Below are 10,617 nucleotides of genomic sequence, written 5' to 3'. Positions count from 1 at the left end.
CAGGTCACGGGAAGAAAAAAGGACAAAGAAAGAAAAAGAACTAGAACCTTCTTATCATGACATCCTCAGTGGACTGCAAAGATGCAATAGATAGCTAATGGTGGTTTTGGCACTATTTCTAAATAATTTCCTTCAGGTATTCTGTCCACTTGTGGTATTTGAGGGAAATAAATAACATTTTCTCTCCTTGCCCAAGTTACTGCTCTTGGAATAGACCAGGATAACATGTGGTATAGATAATTCATCTTGTTGACCCTTTTGGAAAAGACAGCATAGACCAGCTATAAAAGGGAATTCCAACATGTCCAGATTTTTGAATTTGAACTCTTAATAGCTATGGGTTACTGGTGACTAAAGATCCAAGAAAAGTAGGGTTAATAAATTAACAAAATTTCTCAAGAAGAAAGCATATGTAATACATGCAGTATTCATTAATGTCTCTGCCCTACAAGAATTTAGCAGGCTTCAGCAGAATCGATAGGCAATAACATGTCTTAGTACATGATGTCTTAAGATATCCAGAGTGGTGGCTGAGAACATAGGCTGTAGAGTTGGGCTGTCAGGCTTCCAATCCAAGATTCACCATTGTCATCACGAGTGTCATTTTGGACAAGTGACTTTTAACTAAACCTTTTGTTCTTCAACTGCAAAACATCATTGGTTACTATGGAGAATGAAAAAATTCCTGTGCTTAAAGAGTTTAACATAATTCCTGGACAGATTAAGGGTTCAGTAACCATTAGTTATTCTTATATAGATATTTAATTAATTGTGTTGACCAAAAAAATATCTGTGAAGACGAGACTGAAGAATTTTAAAACTGTCTTTCTGGTTAGGACCTACAGGTGGCGCTACTACCTCACCTATTCTATTTTTGGGGGTGGTGGTGAGCGTTTGCCAGTAGCCATTCTCCGGAGCCACTAAGTACAAGAACCGGAGTGGAAGATGTAGGAAAGAAAGTAAGCTGTTGCAATGGGGAAAAACATTTGTATGTTAGAGTCCCATATAGGAAAGTCCCAAGTTTCCTATGTTGGAGTCGCATCTAGATTTCTTGGACATCTAGCTAGTATGTATTATTAGATGGGTAGACTTTATATCCCTCCCCACCCCAAATGATAGCGAACCTAAGATATTACCCTTAAACTCAGCTTGTTTTAAATGTCATTGGCTTGATTTTAACTACCCAGGTTGGTCTTATCAGAAAACTAAATTCTCCAAAATTTTCCTCTCAAGACATGCAGTTTTTTAGAAATTACTATGTCACTGAACAACCGAACTTCCACACGTTTAGCAAAAGCACGGGTTGTGTAGTCTTATACTACTTGTTACTACAAAACTTCAAAGTAGGCAATGACAAATGATTTAGTGAATACAAAAATTTCAGAAAAACTGCAGATTCTGAAGCAGACACTGAGAGTAGGCAATTTTTTGTGCATTTTTATTTCAAAACAACTTAAATTTTTAAACCTATGATTTTTGTATGTAAACTTTATTTTTTTTTCTAGACTATAAATGAAGACTAATCCTGAATTAGTCTGCTGTATGTAAAGAATGCAAGCCTATGGGAAGATATTTTCTGTACTGATGCTTATTTGTACAAATACTATTCGAAGCTAATGACATAATGCATCTATGCAAAATCAGCCAAAAGTTAATAGCTATCAAAATGGATGTGAGATATCCTGGTGAGTGAGATATAGGACGAAAATATAATATGAAAGTGGGAGTTAAGTGAGTTACTTACCTGTGAGTCCAAGTAGGCCTTCACGGGAAGCACCTTTGAGAAGCCAAAGAATGATAGTGTAATATAAACCACTAGTGTTACATGTGGACTAGACCTAAAGTTTTTGGAAAACCATGTTCCCCAGATTTTTTATTTCGCAGAAAATCTCAGCTCTTAACATGTTGAAGTAATTTTATTATCTGAGAGGAAAAATAAAGGTGAAAAATTTTAAGCTATTGTAGCTGTATCATTTACAAAATCATATGGCTTTAAAAAGTTTGAAATGAAACGTTTGCAAGGTCTATAAGTTAAGCTAGCCATAAGGATTATGAACTACTTGACAACTGATGGTTACGTTTGATCAGATTAGAAATATATCAGGAGGATGGGAAATGTATTTGGTTAAGGAATAGTTGATGTATTCAGTTAGAAAGTTTATAATGATAAAATTACATGATTATATGTGCTTAGAAATATTCTTTATGCTATGTTAACAAAAGTAGAACATACTAATAGAGTGTAGATTCAGGAGATTACATCTTGCTTAGTAAGACATGAAAATACAGAGGAGATATGCAGTTGCCAATTTATTATCACTCAGATCCTGTAACTGAGCCTAAAAGATTAAATTAATACAAAGAGGGGGAAAAAACTTATATGAACTATTTTCTGAGACTTGTTTTTACAGACACAGTAGAGGCTACAGTCTCATGGACAGCCTGGAGCTGAGCTCCAAGGCTGGCTATAGACAGATCACAAAGAGGGGAGGGTATACCAACTAAAATCCAAAACTCTTTTCTGAAGAAAAGTCTCTTCATACTCCATGTACAGAGTGCCGTGTGACTAACCAATAAACTTCAGTCAAGTCCACATTTCTTTACTCCTAACCTACTTTTCAGTTAATAAAATTTAACTTCTTTGTTCTCAAGCCTGGCACCCCTCCCCCAAATCTATATAACTTCATTTTCTTTCTTAATCAGCAATTTATATTTAGCTCCTTGACAATCAATTCACAAGTAAAGCTGATTTCTGAGAAACATGATGTCATTGATCAGATCTGTGCAGGTCATGTGGAGAACACTTTAATTCGTTTTCAGATACTGAATGGACAGATATACTCCTATGTTCACTGAAGCACTAGTTATAATAGGTGAGTTATGGGAACAACCCAAGTATCCAGGAATGTGTGGCATATGATGATGTGAGGTATGTATAAACACAATGGAATGCTACTCAGATATAAAAATAGTCTTGCCATTTGCAAAACATGGATGGAATTATAGAGGATTTTGTTAAGTGAAATAAGTCAGAAGGAGAATGACAAATGTAAATGATTTCACTCGTGGAATATAAAGAAACCAAAAAGAGGAATAAACAAAACGAAACCAAAGCAACTATAGAAATCTGACTGCAGAATCGAGGCTACCAAAGGGGGACAATAGAAGGTGGAACGTAAAGGGTGAAGGACCCAGTAGAATATGTTGGAGGATTATTGGTGCTTTGGTAGTGTGCAAGGTCTTACAATATACATCAAATGCAGTGTCATAAATCAATATTTTCTCAATAAAGAGAATACAGATAATATAGATTTATCTATTGATCTATCTATCTATGTACCTATCAATCATCTATACTTTTTAGAAATTCTGGTTAGAGTAATTGGTAAGAAGGAAATAAAGGTTATTCAGATTGGAAAGGAAGATGCAAAATTTTCCATATCTGTAACAAGTATGTGTGTCATGAGGCCTACAGCTCTGTATCTTATGACTAAACTTATCCTCCACGCATTTGGAATGTTATGTTGAATGTTATAATGATCACCAAATAGACAAAAAATCATATTTCACTATGACTTTACCCCCAAATGAGCAGAGTGAGAAATCACTAAACAATAACAAGGAGTATGGAAGGAATGTGTCTGTCTAAGCTTTGCCTTTCCTTTCTTGGGGTAAATGCCACAACCTCACCAACTTTCTGACCAGTAGATGGTGAAAAAAGAACCACAGGAAGAACAGCAGGAAGCACCAGTGGTGAGGGGACAGAGAGAAAGTGGACATATGAGAAATCTCCTCTCCTGTAGAGGTCTGGCTATTCACTGTGGAGAAGGCCAGGGATACTTTATGAAATTTCAACCAGAAACATCAAAAATGTTTATATGCATCCTGCCACCTATGCTTGCAACATTTAAAATGCTAAAAATATTTCACATTTTGTGTAGATTTATGAAAGACTTTAACAAGCAGCATTTACTCTTGTCTTTCTCAGGGTCCACGATAAATAATCATTATTATTTAGATAAATAATGAAGGCCCAAATTCCTAAAACGATTCATTCTTACTAAAATTATCTGATAGCAGGCCTGAACACCAAAATTACCCTATTAACCTGATTACATTAAGTCTAGCTAAACAGCAATGTTGAGTGAATATCACTTTAGACTCCCAATAAAATACGGGCCACTGAAATTTTTCAATTATTACTATTACAGAAATTAAAATCAAGTATATTGACCATTAAAAGAAGATATATATTTCTCTCTGGGGATACAGGAATGAGACATGTACCCCTAAATGCTTTGAGTCTAGTGGAGAAAAATGAGTCTTACTATAGGTTTCTGGCTCTTGGCATCTTCCTGTACCAACATTGTTAGCTATACATGAAGCATCTGACTTCCTGGGGCCTGTTCTCACCTGAGCCTCCACATACATACCAGGTCAAGCCACAAATTACCACCTTAATTGAGTCTACTTTGATGATTATCTGAAGTCTCACTTTCGCTCTGTATAAAGATATCTTATTAGTTGGAACTTCCTTTCTGTTCTCTGTTCTTACGTGACCCTGTTCCCTGATCTCATATACATTTCCATTGAGTCTTCTTGGTCCCTTACTACAAAGTACAAATTGTCATACATCTTTCACCTAATTTCAAAGCACTCTCTTTATAACCTGTCCATAGCTAGAGTCAAGCTGGTTGTCAACAACATTTCAGTCACTTTGGGGGCATCCCATAGCATAGTGAGAGACTCAAGTCCCTAGCAGTTGGAAGACCTGCCACTGTCTGGTTTGTCACCTCAGTCCCAATTGCACCCTGCCCTGCCTTGCAGCTAATACCCCAACAATTTCAAAATGCTTACATTCTCCCTATCCTGGTCTGCTACCTGCATTCCAGGTGCTGCTGTGCTCACTGCCTGGAGTGCTTTTTTTCCTACCAATTACTTCTCCCCCTATATGTGGTAACACTTAATTTTCCATTAGGAATCAGTCAAAGATAATAAGAAATAAAGTCAACATTTATCGAGGTCTTACTAAAGTCCAGCATGTGAATGTTTTCCTTGAACCCTTTCAACACCTTTATGTGGGAGGCATTCTATTTATTCCCATTTTCTAGATGGGGAAAGTAAGGCTTTGAGAGCACTGGGATCATCCACCCATCAAACAAGTCTAAGAATTCCCATAATAGTCCACCTACTTTTATAACTGCACTTGCACATAGTATTATATAAAATGTATATTTTTTTCTGGGCCTCCCCAGTGGCACAGCGGTTGAGCTGTGGGTTGCGAAGCTGCCCACAGCCTCTGCAGCGCCGGTTGAATCCCCGGCTGCCGGGTGAGGGTCCCACATGGCGCGCAGACCTCTCCTGCCGCCCGCTGCTCCCCTCAGCAGTGTACTTCATCAGTCTGCCTGATCTGCTCTCCGCTCTGACTCTGGTGAATTCTCTCACCTTCCCGTGCTTCTGACTGTACCCAGTGCTTGCATAAATAAATAAATCTTTTAAAAAAAATGTATATTTTTTTCTTTTTTTGCACTGGACAGTGACTTCTTTATGAGCATAGATTGCTTCTTATCTGAATTCTCAAATCTAACAAGATGGTTGGATCAACGAAAATTTACAGCATGAATTTACTGCACTGTATGGATGAATGGGTAGATGAATAAATAAATGATTATTATGTGCTTTTAAAAGGCATGGTCAAGTGTTAGGGAGACAGAGGAAAAGCACAAGCTTCCCAGGATCAGTAGGAGAAGGACTCAGAAAGAAGGTGACTTCTCCTATGTACCTGAATGACCAGCAGGTGCCAGACAGACAAGAGGGGAGGGCCCAACAGCAGCTTCAGAGCACAGCATGCACTATGATCCTAGATATTTCTTCCCAAATTATTTATTTATAATAATATAAATATATATTTATAATTATATGAATATAATTATTTATCCCAAGTTAATTGTATTTATTGAGGTAAAATAGATTTACATCTTTGTGTCTGTTCCAGGGGTTATAAGTTCCAGATTGACAGTGTCCTGGTTTGTCTGGGCAAGGCTGAGAAATAGAGTAAACCTATCCAGAAGCAGCAGATGACAATCTAAGGGGGAAAAGGTCAGATCATAAAGGGCTTGGCATAAGGCAACTTAAATGTTTAAACCATCTCTATAGACATTGAAGAATGACTTGCAAGACATGCGGAGAGACCCATGAGGAGTTCATTGGAACTGTCCAGGAAAGCGTTAACATACAAGCAAAGGTGATGGGCATGAGGAAGATAAATAGGATGGACATGAATAACAGGACAGAAATGATTAGACTTAGGTAGAGGTTACTTTTAGGAGATGAGGAAGAGAAAGCAATTTCAAATGACTCCAAGAGATTTTGGTTTGGGAAATAAGATAGACAGTAGTAAGAAAAATCAGTAGTGAGAACCATAAAAACAAACAAAAACAGGATCTTTTTTTTAGAGGAGGCACACAGAGATAGGAAAGATAATGAATTCTGTTTTGGCCATATTGATTCACTAGTATGTATGAGACATCCAGGTAATTTCTATGTATTATTTCATTTATCCTTTGCAAAGCCATTGCAATAAATGACATATCCTTATTTTGTGGGGAAAGAAAATGGTACCTTCTAATTAATTAACTTGCTGAAGACCAAACTGTTAGGTTGTCATTATGGTTCCTCTCTTATTAATTCCACTGAAACATGCACAAGGAAAAGTTACCAATGCCCAAGCTGGGATTTGAGGGGTTGGTAGCGGACTCTGCAGTGTGGAACCTTCTTCTTCTGCTTTCAGGAGAAGTGCACCCCTTCTTCTTTGCTGTGATTGAATCATGATAGGCCAACTTCCAGACATTCAGACACCTAATAAAAATATTTTGGGGAAGGTTAGCAATGAAGGACGGAAGTCACAGAGTTGGCCTAGCGGCAGGTAGCACTGACCAGAAACGAGTCGGTAACCATGGACAGGAAGTGCTACCTGATCTAAAACATGATAACTTCCAGAAAACGCCAATGTGTGAAGTGCTGTCTTTATAGTGTGAATTCATGTGTGTCAGAGGTTGGAACTTGCTCTGCCTTTTTAATCAGCAGAGTCAAAATGGCGTGCATATAGGGGTAAGGTGTGCATCTGCAGGTGTGATAGGAAAGGGGACTGTGTAACCACAGGAAGCCTGCAGGTGAGACAACCTGCAGCCTCTGCCCACTGAGGAGGAAAAAGCAATTGAAGAAATCATAAGAAAGGCCCCTAGGAGGTCTTTGGAAAGTCTCTAGAGTGTAGAAAAGCAAATTTTGGCAAATTTATAGACTTCTCTCTGGTAATATACAGGTACACACAAGCATGCACACACACAAACACACAACATGTGCATGAATGGAATCATCCAATTAGCTGATCTGAAACTTTTTAAATTCAAAATATATCACCAGTATCTTTCTACTGTCCTGAAAACAGATTCCTAGTCCTTTTATGGTTGTTTAGCATTCTATTGAATATATACTTTGATTTATGTAAAACTGTATTGTAAAAAATTTCACACTTGCATTTTAGAAAATGTATTCCAGTCTTTCTTTAGGTTAAATTCCTAGAAATAGTATTGTTTGATAAAATGCCTATATATTTAAAACTTTCATGGGCATTTCCAAAACTATTTTGCTCCCCAAATGTTGTGCAAATTTATCAGATGGAAAATTCTTAAAGCACTTTCATTGATGTGGGTTCCTCTGCTCATGTCTTGTCATGGAAACCTGAAGGTCACATTAACGACATCGTCCACCCACATACAATTCTGTTTCCTCCAAGTGATCTTTTCAAGTTTGTTCAAAATAAAAATAACAACTCAAGCTTGAACTTCAGTGTAGGGAACAGGTTCTCCTGAGCTGCTGGCGGACCATAGTAGTTGAGGAATTTAGCACAGGCTCAGGACTCAGACCACACCTGCAGAATGGACATATATCTCAAATCTGGCTCAATGTTGGATGCATACAAAGAGGGTCTCTAGCTCACCACTTACACAGTGAGACTTTCTGGGGGAAGCAAGGCAGTTTTCCAGAGTTGGTGTGAAAATAAGAGAGAGACGTGAAAGGAGTCTGCCTTGGCCTTGCATGGGCCTGGGCTGATGTGTGTGCTCCCGCACGATAACAGGGACTGGTGTGTTTTGAACTTTTTGCTAGTGGCAAAGGAGGGGCTACCCCAGCTTTCTCTCCTCTCTCAGTAATTAGTGAAAGTTTATTGGGCAGACATTAAGAAGACAGTTTGTGAACTGGGAACATCAAAGTGAACACAGAGTTGGGCCCTGGAAAATGTTGCTACAGAATGACTTATCGAAAGAGGAGGCAGTGACTGCTTATTGCTCACTGTGATTGGCTATAATGGTAGATTTGTCTTAAATGATGGGAAATTGGGAGCACTGTAAGTTTCACTTAGGATATTTGAAGGTATAAGTGGGAAATGATGCAGCTCAAGTCAGTCTTGTAAAATAAGTTTTATGTAATTTTTTTTTAATTGAGATAACATTGGTTTCAACACTCTAAGTTTCAGGAGTACAGTTTCACACCTGGACATCTGCATATACCACACATCGCTGCTACCAGAGGTCTAATTTCGGTCTACTGCTTCATCTGTCTACTCTCTCATCTCCCTACTCGCTCATCTCCCATCCTCCCCTGGTGACCATTCTGTTGTCAGAATCTAAGGGTTTGTTTTTGCTTCGTTTCTTTACCTTCCACATATGAATTAAACCATAAAATATGTCTTCTCCATCTGACTTATTTCACTTAGTATAATCCCCTCAATGTCTATGCATGTTGTTGTAAATAGCATCTTTTTTTATAACAGAGAGTATCCCGCTGTGCATACACACCACATTCTCTGCATCCATGCATCTCTTGGCAACCACTATTGCTGCTTCTGTATCTTAGCTCTTGTGAACAGTGCTGCAATAAACTTAGGGTACACACACGTTTCTGAATGAGTGTTTTCCTATTCTTCAGACCAATACCCCAAAGTAGAAAAGCTTCTTTAGATGTAGAATGGTATTTCTATTCTTAATTTTTTGAGGAAGCTCCATGTCCATACTATTTTCCATAGTGCCAGCGCACCAATTTACATTTCCACCCACAGAGTTCTTATTTTGGAATGTGTGTTTGCTAAGAGAGTACTGGAGGGTGAGAGTTATTATATTCTTTAATATAGTAAAAATATACTACCACTGCCTTATAAATTCCATGTCACAAGCCTAACTGCTGTTACTTAAAAATAAAAACAACTCTTTTTTCCCTCTTGAGATTTTCTTTTTGTGTTGGGGTTCTACAAGTTTACTGCATTTGGGGTGAATCTTTTTATTTTTCCTTTTGGAGCTTTTTGACTTCCAATTTTGTGGTTTGATATTTCACTTGTTTCAAAAGCATCCCCCATTCTCTCCTTTAACACATCTCTGCTCCATTTTCTCAATTCTTCCATCTAGAACTCTGATAAAGAATCTGTTATGATTTCTCACTCTACCCTTCCTGTCTCTTGATTTCTCTTCCATATTTTTATGATTTTGCATTTTTGTGCTATAATTTGATGTCTTTTGACCCACCATTATTTTAACTCACTATTTCTTCTGCTACATCCAATCTGCTGCCCCTGATAACTCTAGGGTATTTTGCATTAGTTTTTGTCTTTTTTATTTCTGTAGGCTATTATGTGAGTTTTCAAATCTGCTAGATCACTTTTAAAGTGCATTTTCAAAGCTTTCTTTTATTTAAATATAATTTTTTTAAGCAAATGTTGGCGAGGATGTGGAGAAAAATGAACTCTCCTGCACTGCTGGTGGGAGGGCAAACTGGTCCAACTACTGTGGAGAGCTGTGTGGAGATTCCTCAACCTGCTAAAGATGGAGCTTCCATATGATCCAGTAATTCCACTCCTAGGTACTTACCCAAAGGACACAGAAACATTAATTCAAAAAGGCACCTGCAATCTTATGTTTATAGCAGCACTGTTTACAATAGCTAAGCTATGGAAACAACCCAAATGCCCAAAAATAGATGACTGGATCAAGAAGACGTGGTGCATGTACACAATGGAATATTACTAAGCAATCAAAAAGGATAAACTCATGCCATTTGCAGCAACATGGATGGAGCTCAGCGAAATAAGCCAGAAAGAAAAAGAAAAATACCAGATGGTCTCATTCATAGCAGGAATTTAGAAAACCTAAATAAGTGACCAGGAAAAAGACTAATTATAATATAAAGAAAAAATCAAAATCAACAGGCAACTATAAACCAGAGACACACTACAGGAGGGAGGGGAGGAGGGAGTAGGATCAAAACAAGGGGGGGTAGCTGGAAATTTGGGAATTGTTTAGGGACTATAACCAAGATGAAAATGCATACATTGTGGGCCTCCCCAGTGGCGCAGTGGTTGAGCACTGGGCTGTGAAGCTGCCCGCAGCCTCTGTAGCAGTGGTTTGGTTCGATCACTGGCCGCCGGCGAGGGTCCCACATGGCACACAGACCTCTCCTGCCGCGCCCGCTGCTGCTCTCAGCAGTGTGTTTCATCAGTCTGCCTGTTCTGCTCCCCGCTCTGGCTCTGGTGAATTCTTTCACCCTCCCGTGCTTCTGACTGTACCCAGT

Source organism: Talpa occidentalis, unplaced genomic scaffold (genome assembly GCF_014898055.3).
Source record: "Talpa occidentalis isolate TD23 unplaced genomic scaffold, MPIMG_talOcc4v2.1 talOcc4.12, whole genome shotgun sequence".
NCBI classification, from domain to species: domain Eukaryota; kingdom Metazoa; phylum Chordata; class Mammalia; order Eulipotyphla; family Talpidae; genus Talpa; species Talpa occidentalis.
The sequence above is the reverse complement of the archived record's forward strand: the minus strand, read 5'-3'. Positions refer to the sequence as shown.